The following is a 12,957-nucleotide window of genomic DNA, read 5'->3' on the forward strand; positions in this document are numbered from 1 at the left end:
TGACAGGACACATCTCCAAAACAATGTAGTTTCTGCAATACCTTTAAAACAGGACCAAAATTCCTGTGCTGCCTGTTATGGTAGTGAAACAGAGTTAACTGCTGAGTGAACAAAACAATATGAAGTTCTTTTCTCCCCAATGTCTGACAGCACTTATTTCACACACTGAATAGCTCTGGCATCTGATCTGTTAGTAGCTGACAGGAAACCTGAATTCAATTTCCAGAGGTGTTTTTGTGCTCAATATAAATTACGGAGACTCAACTACTGCAAACTCCTGTTTCTGTATGCCTTGAAGGCCACCTAAGGATATCTTACAGAGCAGGAATTGCCATCTACCGGCCAAGCCGAGAATGGGCTTTGTCCACAATTTATTACTACATCTCTCTGGCTAAATTTGGAAATGGATTTGAACAAAGGAGACAGTGCAACTGGCAGGCAAGTCTGCCCACTGGGACAGAAGTGTGTGCATACTTCTCCTTGTCACACTGGAAAAGGAGGAGAAAAACTGTAGAGAAGATGAGTCTGGGGGATCCATGACATTACTATGGTTTACTGAGGTGTTGATTTAAAAATAGATAGTCAGTAAAACTGTTTTTATCTTCTCATCTGGAAATGACACTCTAATTTTTATACTTTTGAGTGGCAAAAAGAGAAGGTAGGGGTGACAAAACCCTTGCTGCTGGGAGAGGAAGGCCAGGTCTCTGGAATTTCCATGTCCAGATCAGAGCTGGTTAGAGGGATCAGGGAATCACCGCAATATTCCCTGCCCATTTTCACCCCACTCCTATATAGCATAGCATGCTCATTCCCTGACTCTCCTCTCTCATCTGCTTTTTCACAGCTGTGACTTTTTTATCTCCCAAGCCCTTCTATCTCTGAACTCCTTTCACAAACCACCCCAGCTCTCAGGGTCAAACCACTTCTCATCCTTTCAATTCAGAAACCCTGACACCTTCCATCTTCTTCCCCATCCTTCCTTAAACTTTCTTTCACACCAACTGTATTAACTCCCACACTCTTCTACATTCTCAGCTGTATCACTCCAAGAAACTCCAGCCCATTGGGCACACATCCTTGCCCCTAGTGCAGGCCCTCACATCTGTCCCAGCTGCTTGACTTCTCCTGCTTCACCCACTCAGAACAATTCTACCTCTCTGAAGTCAAGACAAGACAGAGCAAGTGGAAAGGTATGACAAGTCTTAGGAAACACAGATGCAAAGAAGGTTTAATTTTCCTCAACCTACTGGCTGTGCTCTTGCTAATACAGATCAATTAGTCCTCGTTGCTGCAAGAGAAACTACAGATGCCTAATTATCTGATTGCTCACCAGCACCTTTCTGTAAAGCTAATTTTTATCCTCTGTATTCCACCCTGCACTGGTGCATGGGCTTATGACATCCCAGGTGCAGGATCTTGCCTCTACCTTTATTGAACTCCATGAGGTTTTTGTTGGCCATTTCGAAGAAACTTGCTAAAATAGAGGAATGACCTATCCTGCCCTCCAGCAGAGTGTCTGCTTTCTCCAGTTCATTGTTATTCATGAGCTGCATGCCAGTGCAGACCATCCCACTGCACAGGTGGTTGACAAAGAAGTAAAGCAGTAACTTCCTCTTAGCATTCCCCAGCCTTAGAGGAATTATGATAAATGGACTTTTTTTCCTGTCACTCGTATTTTCTAGCAGGAATTCCATAGCTTAACTGCCTGTGTTAAAAAGTTGCATTCTTTTATGTGCCATCTATTTTATTAATCGGCTAGTCCCAAATTAACTGTCTTTTCCCATACAAGAACATCTAGGACAGGATAAAATGGCTTGAAGTTGCATGATGGGAAGTTTAGATTGGGTATTGGGAACAATTTCTTCACAAAAAGGGTTGTCAAGCATTGGAACAGGCTGCTCAGGGAAGTGGTTGAATCACCATCACTGGAGGTATTTAAAAGACATGTGGATTATGCACTTGGGACATGACTTAGTGTCGGATGTAGCAGTGCTGGGTTAATAGTTGGACTTGATGCTCTTCAAGGTCTTTTCCAGCCTAAATTATTCTCTGATCTCCATGTCATTCATGAATACATATATTTTTGCAATATTCCCCTTCAGTTATATCTTTTCCAGGCAGAAGAGATTATTCATTCATTCTTCCTGTAGAAGCCACTCCATATTTTAAGATCATCTTTCACTTTCTCTGAACTAGTTCTCTTACAATCCTCTTCAAGGTGGAGGACAGGCATAGCTGAACTGCACACAGCAGTCAGGATATGGGCATACTTTGAATTTATACAGCATCAAATTTTTACCCTTGATTTCATTTTCCTCCTATTCATTCTTATTTTCCCATACTAATTCTTAACATTTGATTTCCTTTTTGGCTGTAAGTATCAGGGTAACTCTTTCCCCCTCTACTACAATTGCAAGGTCTTATTCCCTTTTTTTTAAGCCAATGTCAACTTTGTTCATCATTTGTACATACAACAAATAATTTGAGTGGCGTTAGAATGCAACCTCACCCTCACAAGAGTCTTCTGGATACTTTTGCAGGTGGCATTCATCTACACACCAATTTATCCAACATCATCATCAAACTTTGTCATATCATGTTATAAAACTACAAGCTGTGGAAGAATTTGAATATAACCAGTAACTGGGAAGAAAAATATCAGGTTAAATTAGATACTGAGAAACATCAATGTGAAAAAATCCTTCTCCAGGTACATAGAATAATGGTCCCTAGTATATTATTATAATTTGAAAGTTTATTTGAGAAGAGAGATCTTGGTCTTATTTTGGTTATTTCTGTGGCAGCAATAGCTCCCTAAACAATGTCTAACAGGTATATAAAATCATAGAATCATTTAGGTTGGAAAAGACCTTTAAGATTATTGAGTGCAACCATAAACATTATACTGCCGAGTCCACCACTACATCATGTACCTAAGCACCATATATCCAAGTCTGCAGCTGAGCAAAAGCCTCAGCAGCAGTTTTTTTGGAAGGGTCCTCCTGTTTCTGCAGCACTTTCATCTGCTGATATTGGCATTGCCAAGACCATGCTGCATGTAAACATTCAGCCTCCAGCTGAACATTAATCATTACTAAGAAGAGAAAATAAAAAAGGAAGTGCTGAACATGTCAGAATTAGTCATACAACAATGCCTTTGATATTACTTAAAATTCTTTTCTCAGAAAGAATATAACAGAACTAGAAAGAGTACAAGGAGTTCAAATAAACAATATGTTACAGTTTCTGTGTGAAAAGCATTTAAACTGATCAAGACTCTTCAGCTTGGGAAAGAAATCAGTAAAGAAACTGAGGCATGTAAAATCATGACTGGCATGAAACAGTTGAAAGGATTGGACTTGATGATCTCAGAGGTCCCTTCCAACCCAGCTGATTCTATGACTCTATGATCAAGGGTTTCCCTCAATGTAAGGAAAACAAGAAGCAGGGTTCTCCAGAACAGACTGTGTTCAACTCTCTTCTGCAACCTGTGGTTGCAAGTAAACCGGAGACCTTGAAGGATAAGATTATAAGGCTTGTTTGTTTGTTTCATAAGGAGGACTTACTACAGTTCAGGAAAGCCATGTTCAGTCTCTGAAGAGCCTGAGCTACTTCAGTGTCTTAGTGAGGACTTCTTCTTTACACTGTGTTTTTTACCATGCCTGGTATCTTTCTTGGAGGAACCTCGGTATTATAGTCCTACAGTAAATAAATAATTGCAAGCATTTAGAACTTGTTCTTCTTAAAAGTTGGACTGTGTTTTGGATAAGAATAGAATAAAATTTAAGACAAACCTCTCCAGCAAGTCTACCATAAAATACACTATGTCAAAAATTTGTATTTTGGGAAGATATGATATTTTTGTGTGTGAGAGGAGTTTTTTTGTTTGTTTGTTTTTTATAAGTCTCAAGGGCCTAAGACCTTTTATAAATGGAACATGATTCATGATCCTTAGGTAGGAATGATAAGTCACTTTATGCTGCAATGCACTTATGGAAACCCATGCAGCTATGGAGGCAGAACATAGCCTTATCTATGGGAAAAGATCTTAAAGGTGTTGCTCCAACTTTCTTTTTATAATTGATGATTCTTTCTCCACTGCAAGAAAAAACACTTTTCATAGAAGTCGCAAAATTATTTTTGCAGACATGATTATGTATCATATAAGTTTTTATCTCTCCTTTTCCTGTCTTCCAAGTCATGTGTCTAGTTCAATGTCCAAGAGGGGACATAGAAGACTAGAAAGTTTCTGATTGCAGTCATCTGGCTTTCGCTGTGAGAAAACACCTCTGCTATCGCCTTGTCTTAATAGTTTGCCTGTTCTTTCTCAGCACTCATTTGTTTTGCTGACTGAGCTAGGCCCATGGAAACCAGCTCTTTACCTACTAAGTTGAAAAGTTCATCCTGTTCTACTTTTTAATAGAACGACAAAACTTTCCTGTAAAATCAGCTCCCAGAATCGATTACAAGTCTAGTGTAGCTGTCTCTGACCAAATGTTGGCACCGTTTTAATAAACCACAAGTTTTGACAAATTTTTTACTTCTTCTCTGCTAACATTTAAAACATCTTTTTCTCCAGACATACCAGTCAGGTGGCATAAATCTCCTGCCACAAGCATGAGTCTCTAAAGGAACAAAAATTCCCTTTGACAGAATCTCATGCACAAGACCATCTTTCAGGTAGGTTTATTGTGTCCTTTGCAGCCTGCATGCTGAGAAAGCATTTCACCTTTAACTTTTTCATAATATTCCTATAACTATACATTTTCCTTAACTTTGTCTATACACACTTAAACTCTTCAGTCAGTTTACCACATAAGCCACAGAATAGATTTCCTTCCAGGAATTAAAAGTAACTGAGAACCTAATCAGCTATTGCATCCTGAAAACACCAACATGGGTCTAATGGAATTTAAATGAAGTTTAAAATATTTTTCATAACTGGAGAAAATAACTAAATCTGCCTTCAAAAGATCTGAGGCTCATGCTAGAATGTAGTGTTAGGTTTCCAAGCATAATATACCACGCAGTATTTCTGATCATGTTCAGACTAGAATAAGCCCAATTTGATCTTTTATTCAAGTTCATTAAACAAAATCATTTAACACAGTTCAGAAAGTCTTGTTTATGGCCATGGCTCCATAGCATCAGAGGGAAAAGAAGTGTATTGAAAAATCTTTATAGCACAGAAAACACTTTCATGTAAACCAGAGGCCACATAAGGAGTTTTATCAGAAGATTACTCCTGATGGAAAGGAGAAGTTTCCTGAATATTTTGAAGGTTGCCTTAAAACCAATCTGTACAGATTTCTTCATGTTTTGCTAAAAGGCCCACAGAATGACCTAGCATCTCTCTTATGACTGACTAGGGCTGGGTGGTATCGATCTTTGTTGAAAAACCTCAGCATTTCTGAGAGGTTTTCTTTGCAAAGAAAATCAAAAATCCTAAGCAGTTCTACTTCGGTCAACTTCTTCCTGACCAAGTGCTGCTCACAGCCGTGCCACTCCACCACAGCACAGACAGCACAGGCTTCAGCCACAGGAAGGTACATGAAAGCCACCAACAGAGCCCACACCAACAAGGAACTCACAACTGTCACATTTTACCTTGGTTCTCAAAGAAAATCCATTTGGAAAAAGTCAGTTAACTTTCGCTGTCACATCTGTAAAATAGTGTTAAAAGTGATCTTCATCAGGAAAGTTGTGATGAAGCTTACTGGCAAATGTAGGTCCCAAAAACCCCCACTGGTTTCCTGAAGAACAAACTCAGAACCGTAGTAATTCTCAAAACCTGGGCACCATCTTACAGATATTACTCTAAGCAGCAATACAAGGCAGGAGTTCCCTCATATCTCCTGTCCCACCCCAAGCCTTTTACTTCATTTCCAGTGCAGCAGTCGACCACCTAACTGTGCTGTGAGTCAGATCAGGGAGCTGATGTAGGCTTCAAAACAAAGCAAGCCCCCTTTCCCGTCCTCCCCCCTCCACCTTTTCAAGTGAGTTCAATTCCCTGACCTGGTTACCAGTCCCATAAACAGCTGCACTTTCCAAACTCCTTAAGTCAGCACTGCTGCTGAACTCTCCACATGGTGCTATCTATAAAGTGTTTGGTTTGTGGGTTTGGGGTTTTTTTTCAAAGAAATATCATTATGTATTACCTACTGCCTCTGAGAAACTGGGGAAGGCTAATGGCAGGAAGGGTGGGTATCCCTCTCTCCCTGGAAGGAAAGCAAGAAGGAAACACTCAGCAGTTACCAGGTCTCTGAATCTTTCTTTGAGTGTGCCTTTCTGCTCAGCTCTGAAGAGACGAGCATCTGAAACACAAACAGAAACCCCTCACTCATCAACTACAGAGTGCACTTGAGTAGTACACCTGTTTGCCTACAATACCCTAGAAGCCCTTAGGTATCTCAGGTATGTTCAGAGAAGAAAGGAGAAGAAAGGAAAAAAAAAAAAGAAGAAAACCACCTACAAACTTCTTTTCAAGACATAAAATATAAAGCCTGTCTAATATTTCTTTCAAATAACCCTACTGAGCAAGGAATTATTTCTGTATGAAAATTAAGCCAGCAGGAGCTGAAATTTATCATCTCTTATGAATTAAAAGCTCATTACTGTTTATTGGCATGCTGTATGTGCACTTTGGAGAGCCTCATTAATTTTTCATAATAATATGTTTTCATTGAAAAAAAAAGTGATTATGGGAGGCGAATGCAAGTTCTTCATCACACTCTTTGCAGCAAACCATCCCAGTACAAACTCCCTGATACAGCAGCTGTGACTGCCCATCTTTGGCAGTGACTCATGCCAAACAGGTCCTTGCTCATGAGAATCAGGAGAGCTTAACTTCACTTAGAGACGTTTGGGGTGAATTTGTACTGCTAAATATTTTACATTTCTTTGTTGCATTGGGAGACTGGTTCCTGTCACACACGAGAGGATGACACACCAGGAGAAAGAGGAGACATTTTGCCTGAATTTTTTCTTCCACCTCACTTCTGCATTCCCTTCCTCACCTTCCTCCAGAGAAGAAAGCAGCTTCTGAGCTAAGGAGCTCAGTTGCCACTGGAGAAAAAAATTACCAACTTGCACTTAAAACTGAAAAGACGTAACTACTCATGGACTTCTTTGGATTAGAAAGAGAGAAACTGTGACTTAGAATGAAGAATGTGCCTTTATCTGAAAAACAAGCAGAGAGGGAAGAGGCTTTTAAACTGTATTTCGGCAAAAGATGATGTTAGGCCCCAGCATGCCTCTCTACAGCTAGAGTTGCAGCAATAATTCCAGAGCATAAAGCAGTACCAGTAATTCACCTGCCTAGAGGCCAGCAGTAGTGATCAGTGGTTTAATTTTGCAGATTTAAAAGGAGGAGAAATAACTTCAGCACCTAAAACAGCCTTAGAATTGATCACATAGAGCTTGGTCTTAAGTGAAGGTCCTTTCACTGCATGCCTGCTGAGCACAGCCTCCTCCACAGAGTACATGCTAATGTCAGGAAAGAGGGAGATAAACACAGATTTTGAAGTTCATCCTACTTTGCATTGCAGCACTGTAGATGTGAAAAATAGAGTTTATTGTGCATAAACAATAAAGAACAAGAAACTCAAGTTCTTGCCAGCACAAAGAGATGGTCTGGACAAACAATGGGAAACAGGTCACTGCAGCTGTGTCTGGTTTGGTTTGGAGGCTGTGAGAGTGGAGGAAGTCAAGAGGAGAAATTTGCAACAATCAAAACAGGAGACAGGGCCCACATGGGCATACTTCAGGATCATGAAACCGAGTGAGAAATCCATATGTCATAGATGTTGTGTTGCATCACAGGAAGAATTATGGGATAATCAAGGGGTAAAGAAGGAATAAAATGAGATTTTGGGGGAGTGTCGTTAACCATGCATACTCTCTGCTAAGTTCTACTCAAAACTTTATATTTACTTCCCCTGAATTGCTCTGTGCTTATGTTACATAAGCAGGAGGTGGGGTAGGGGAGATCAAGTAGAGAGAATATGACTGGAAGTCAAAGAAAAAAAGAACAAATAAGGAACTTGAGATGTCTTAGAACTTTCTTGATCAGTAAATATCTACTGTGTTCACCGATTGCTCTGAGTAGATGATTCCCATGTTATTTAGGATAACCTTAATCCCAGATTACCTATAAATTTTTCCTCTCCCAATGCCCACCTTCATTTCTTTGCCCTTGCCACTTTGCCTAAGTGCTACACAGCACTTAGATCCCTCCTGCCTACCATGATCTCCAAGATAGTTGATTCCCAACCTCATCAGGTAGCTCTCTCAGAAAACACATCCTCCCAAAGTAACTTTTCCTTGCTATGTTCTACATAGTAGTGTGACAGCAAAGCAGTTTTTCCTATACAGTGTTAGCCATATTGTTAACTTTGAACATTCACCCATTTAGGAAGGCAATCCCACAGAGACTTCACATTCTGAAGCCTCATGTCTCTTTTCCTTGTACATTTTTAGGAAACCTGACTTCTCATGCAACTGACCTATTTCTCAGCTGTGTCTTTGGATTGCATCTGGGATGTGTCAGCACTGCTAGAAGCACTTTAGCAGATTTCAAAAGGAGATAAATTGCACTTGGGGACATGGGAGAACTCTCTGCACTGTGTGTAATACACATGTCAACATGTATTATGTATGGCTATGTTATATATATTATGCATAGCTAACATTTTCCACTTTCCTCTCTTTAATAATGAAAATGTCTCTAACAGTTCTGCTCTAGTCTCCTTACCCTGCTCCCCTATATTTGACAGTGTCCAGAATAAGCAATGCTCAGCCTTTTTCCCTCTGGCTGGAGGATGCAGCAGTCGGTGCACTACCCAGTGTGTCTGCCATGTCCTCTTTTCACACTCTTTTCTAACCCTTCCCAGATGCAACCAAGCCAGTGGGGGAGGGAATCTCTCACAATCGAACCCAGAAAGCACTTACTGAAAACAAATAAGGTTGCTAAGGAACTGTAAAGATAAACTCAAACCTACAAAATCCAGGAAGGAGAAGGGAGTTCATATGTTCTCTTCAAATACACACCACTTGTTGCTCTCAGTGCTCAGTCTGTCAGACTACACTAGTACAGAGCTAAGGCTGTGATGGTGAGCACCCAGGATGGATTCCCAAAAATGCAGGAATCCCAAGAACCTAGCAGGTTTTGACACTCAGTATCTACCTCTCTTGCTACTTTTTATAATTCCACCATGCAAAAAACAGCCAAGTAAACTTACAGTGCAGATAGGCTATGAATTATATGTATATTGTTAGCTGTTTATAATGACACAATAGACTAGTTAACAGCAGCAATGAAGACACCAGCACAGCTGGGTGACATCAGCACACGGACCAAGGGTCCACAGAAGGCTCAAATCACACCTTCCTTGCCCTTACCATCTTACCAGCTAGACTAAAGTGAGCACAGGCTTGACTGCTGATTTGCAACTCTACCTCTGTTTTACCATATAGGTACAGCCTCAGGAGCCACGCTTTGCCCACAGGGATTTTCTTGAAACCAAAGCAATTACTATGCTCAACCCATTAAAAAAAGTTATCTCCAGTGCATTAGGAGGTAAGATGAAAGCTAGAGGAGAGGGATGAACATGCCAGTTTTGCCTTGCCCATGCCATGCAGACCCTGGGGCCATGTTTATGTGTTTTCAGAGCCTAGTGAACTCTGAAAGCAAGGGCAATTGAGGTAAGGCAAGCCCCTTTCATCAGCTGCCCTTTGAGCACTGCATGTTCTGTTCTCAATGCACACAGCTACAGACAAATTTCCTATACTTTGAGAGACTCTGGGAAATAAGATCATGTCACTAGAAAGGTTATATTTAGCCTTCCCATTGCCACTCATCTTGAGTTAAATCAGGTATTTGGAATGTAGCAACTGCCTACCATGCAGAGGTGCTGTTATACATGCCATACACATTAGCCACCTGCCTATCAGTGCTTCATATCAAGGTTGAAACTTCTCCAAAAGACATGAGGTGATCTCTTTTGTTAATTTGGCTTCATCCTATCTTGTCATAGAGAGATCAGAATGGTTCATTTCTGCCACGAAAAATAAGAGAGCTTTTCCACTTCCCACACAAGAATTTGCACCAAAATGGCACAACTTTGACAAAAGCTACAAATAAAAGGGTATTCACACAAACAGCTACAGGTGTTGGACATCAGACACCTCAAGTTCCACCTCTAGTTACGAGAGACAAAAGACCCTGCAAAGAGTGAATAAATGCACCTGGGTTCTCCCCACTGACTGATTTCCCATGCCCAAGGATTTATCATCTCTCTGCACAGTAACCACACTCAGGTGTTGGAAGGTACAGTAGCCCTCACCTGCCTGAGACTCCTCTTCATACAAGGAGCAATCCAGCAGCAGCATTAAACAAAACCCACACCAGGATGCAACAGCTTATCTCTGAGGGCTTCTACTGAACAACTGTCTCATTTTTTACACTAAGAGGTAGCAGGATGTTAGATAGTCTACGCTACTGCTAAGAAATGAAGTTTTTAAACACCAAATTAAGCACCAAAATTAGCTTCCAAATTAAGAAAATACAACTTCACAGCCTTTTAAACTATGGCCATGCTGTCTTTTATGAACTTACAGTATTTTACTATTACTTTTACAAGTCTAAGCTTGTAAAAGACAGGATGCCCATTAGTACAGCTCTTCTACAGCAATTACCAAACACAGCTTTCAGAAAAGAGCCTAGTGATTCGTCCTTCAGACAGATGCAGTGGGAAATACAAATCTGAAGTACCTTATGGAATCATCAATTTCTCAATCACATGCTTATAGATCAGAGAAAAGGATTTAGAGAGAGCCATGCAAATATATTGATGATAAATATGTTTGCACCCCCATAGTGATCCCAAACCTGTAAAGCCCCTCCTTTTTCACACTACAAATTTTATCAAATGAACACAGCAAGAACGTCATGTGTGGCATTTGCACAGCCACAGTTATGGCTCGGCTTTCTTTCCCATAAGGAAAGAAAAGCTGCACAGCAGCTTCCATCCAGAAGACAATTGAAAATAACAAACCGCCTATTTCTGATGTGACTTTTCAGCTGATTAGAAAACTAGCAAGAAAAGATAAAGCATTAAAAACATAACTAGGACAAGCAAGCTTGCTGTGTTCATCATAAAGTGTGTGTACACTTTTATCATAATTATGCTTAATTATGCTTTTATTATAATTATGCTTAAGGTCAGAGTAATGGTTTCTTCAAAAGAGAAAAGCAGAAGTAAAATAGCCAGGTTTTCCAATGTGTGCCAAAACAGAACACCACACCAAAGTCCCACTGAACTCTTAAACTCTCATCCCCTTCACCCAAGTCTTTTGCTGAGTCTTCACTAATTCATGAGCACAAACTTGGGAGGAAAGCAGGGTAAGAAGAAAAAAGATCTAAAAAAAAATGTACCTTTTGTGGTTGCTTCACATACTTTCATTCTGGGCACAAATCAAGCAGCAAAGATTGAAATTCAAACTGTAAAGGTTTCATTTATGCCTAAAGTAAATACCAGGTACTTTGTTACCATGGTGATGAACACAGTAAAAACACCTTAATCATTCCTGATTCTGCCAGTGTAAAGCAGGGCTTGATGCAATAGTTAAAAGCATAGCATGGCATCAGACACGTATTGAGTTCACACTTTAGAAAATGGTTTGTGGTTTATTGAGTGTTGCAGTTGTGCAAAACCTGAAATACATAAACAATAAATGAACAGAGAAGTGTATATTATGCACATACACTGCTCTGGTCCTGCACAGAATTTCAAGAAGAACTGATTGATGAAAGGTTCCCAACGTAATAGCAATAAAACTGAAGTTACTGGGGGAAGGGAAACTCAATTTATCCCACTCTTTCCAGTTTGATGCCAGCAAGAGATGCCTAAAGGCTGGAGAAGGATTGCAGGTCAACAGGAGAGCACCTGAGGGGCAGCACCGAGGAATTTCAGCGACTGCTATCAGTAAGTCACTTATTTGGAGATCCAATTTAAATGCCTCTATGCTAACACACAGAGCATGGGAGATAAATAAGAAGAGTTAAAGACGTGCACACACCTGCAGGGCTATGATCTCATTTTCATCACTGAGACCTAGTGGGATGGCTCCCACAACTGCAGGGTTGGAATGAAAGGATACAGGCTCTTTAGGAAGGCACGCAGCAGAGATGAGGATGTGATCAGTGATCAGGGAGCGCAGGGAACTCCACCTGGGGATGGATGAGGAGCCAACCAAAAGCTTATGGGTAAGGATTAAAGAGAGGGCTGAGACAGGTGACATTATACTGGGTTGCCTGACCAGAAACACCGAGTGGATGAGTCTCTCTATAGACAGCTGGGGTAACCTCACCTTCACAAGCCCTGGTCATCACAGGGGACTTCAACCACCTCAAGGGTGGTTGGAGGGACAGCACAGCAGGACATAAGTAATCCATGAGATTCCTGGAGTGCACTGATGACAAATTCCAAGTGATAGAGCAGCCAACAAGGAGAGGTGGTATGATGGACCTTGTTCTCAACAAGGAGGGGATGGTGTCCCAAGTGAAGATGCCCCTCAGGGGTCAGTACTGGGGCTGGTGCTGTTTAACATCTTTGTCAGCAACATGGACAGTGCACCCTCAGCAAGTCTGCCAATGACACCAAGCTGTGTGGTGAGGTTGACATGCTGGAGGGAAGGGATGCCATCCAGAGGGACCTGGACAGGCTGGAGAGGTGGGACTGTGCAAACCTCATGAAGTTCAACAAGGCCAAGTGCAAGGTCCTGCACCTGGGTTGGAGCAATCCCAAGCACAAATACAGGCTGAGGGATGAAAAGATTGAGAAGGACTTGGGGGTGTTGGTGGACAAGAAGCTCAACATGAGTCAGCAATGTGTGCTCACAGCCCAGAAGCACAACCATATCCTGGGCTGCATCAAAAGCAGTGGGACAAGCAGACTG

The sequence above is a fragment of the Chiroxiphia lanceolata genome, chromosome 3 (assembly GCF_009829145.1).
Source record: "Chiroxiphia lanceolata isolate bChiLan1 chromosome 3, bChiLan1.pri, whole genome shotgun sequence".
Lineage (NCBI taxonomy): Eukaryota > Metazoa > Chordata > Aves > Passeriformes > Pipridae > Chiroxiphia > Chiroxiphia lanceolata.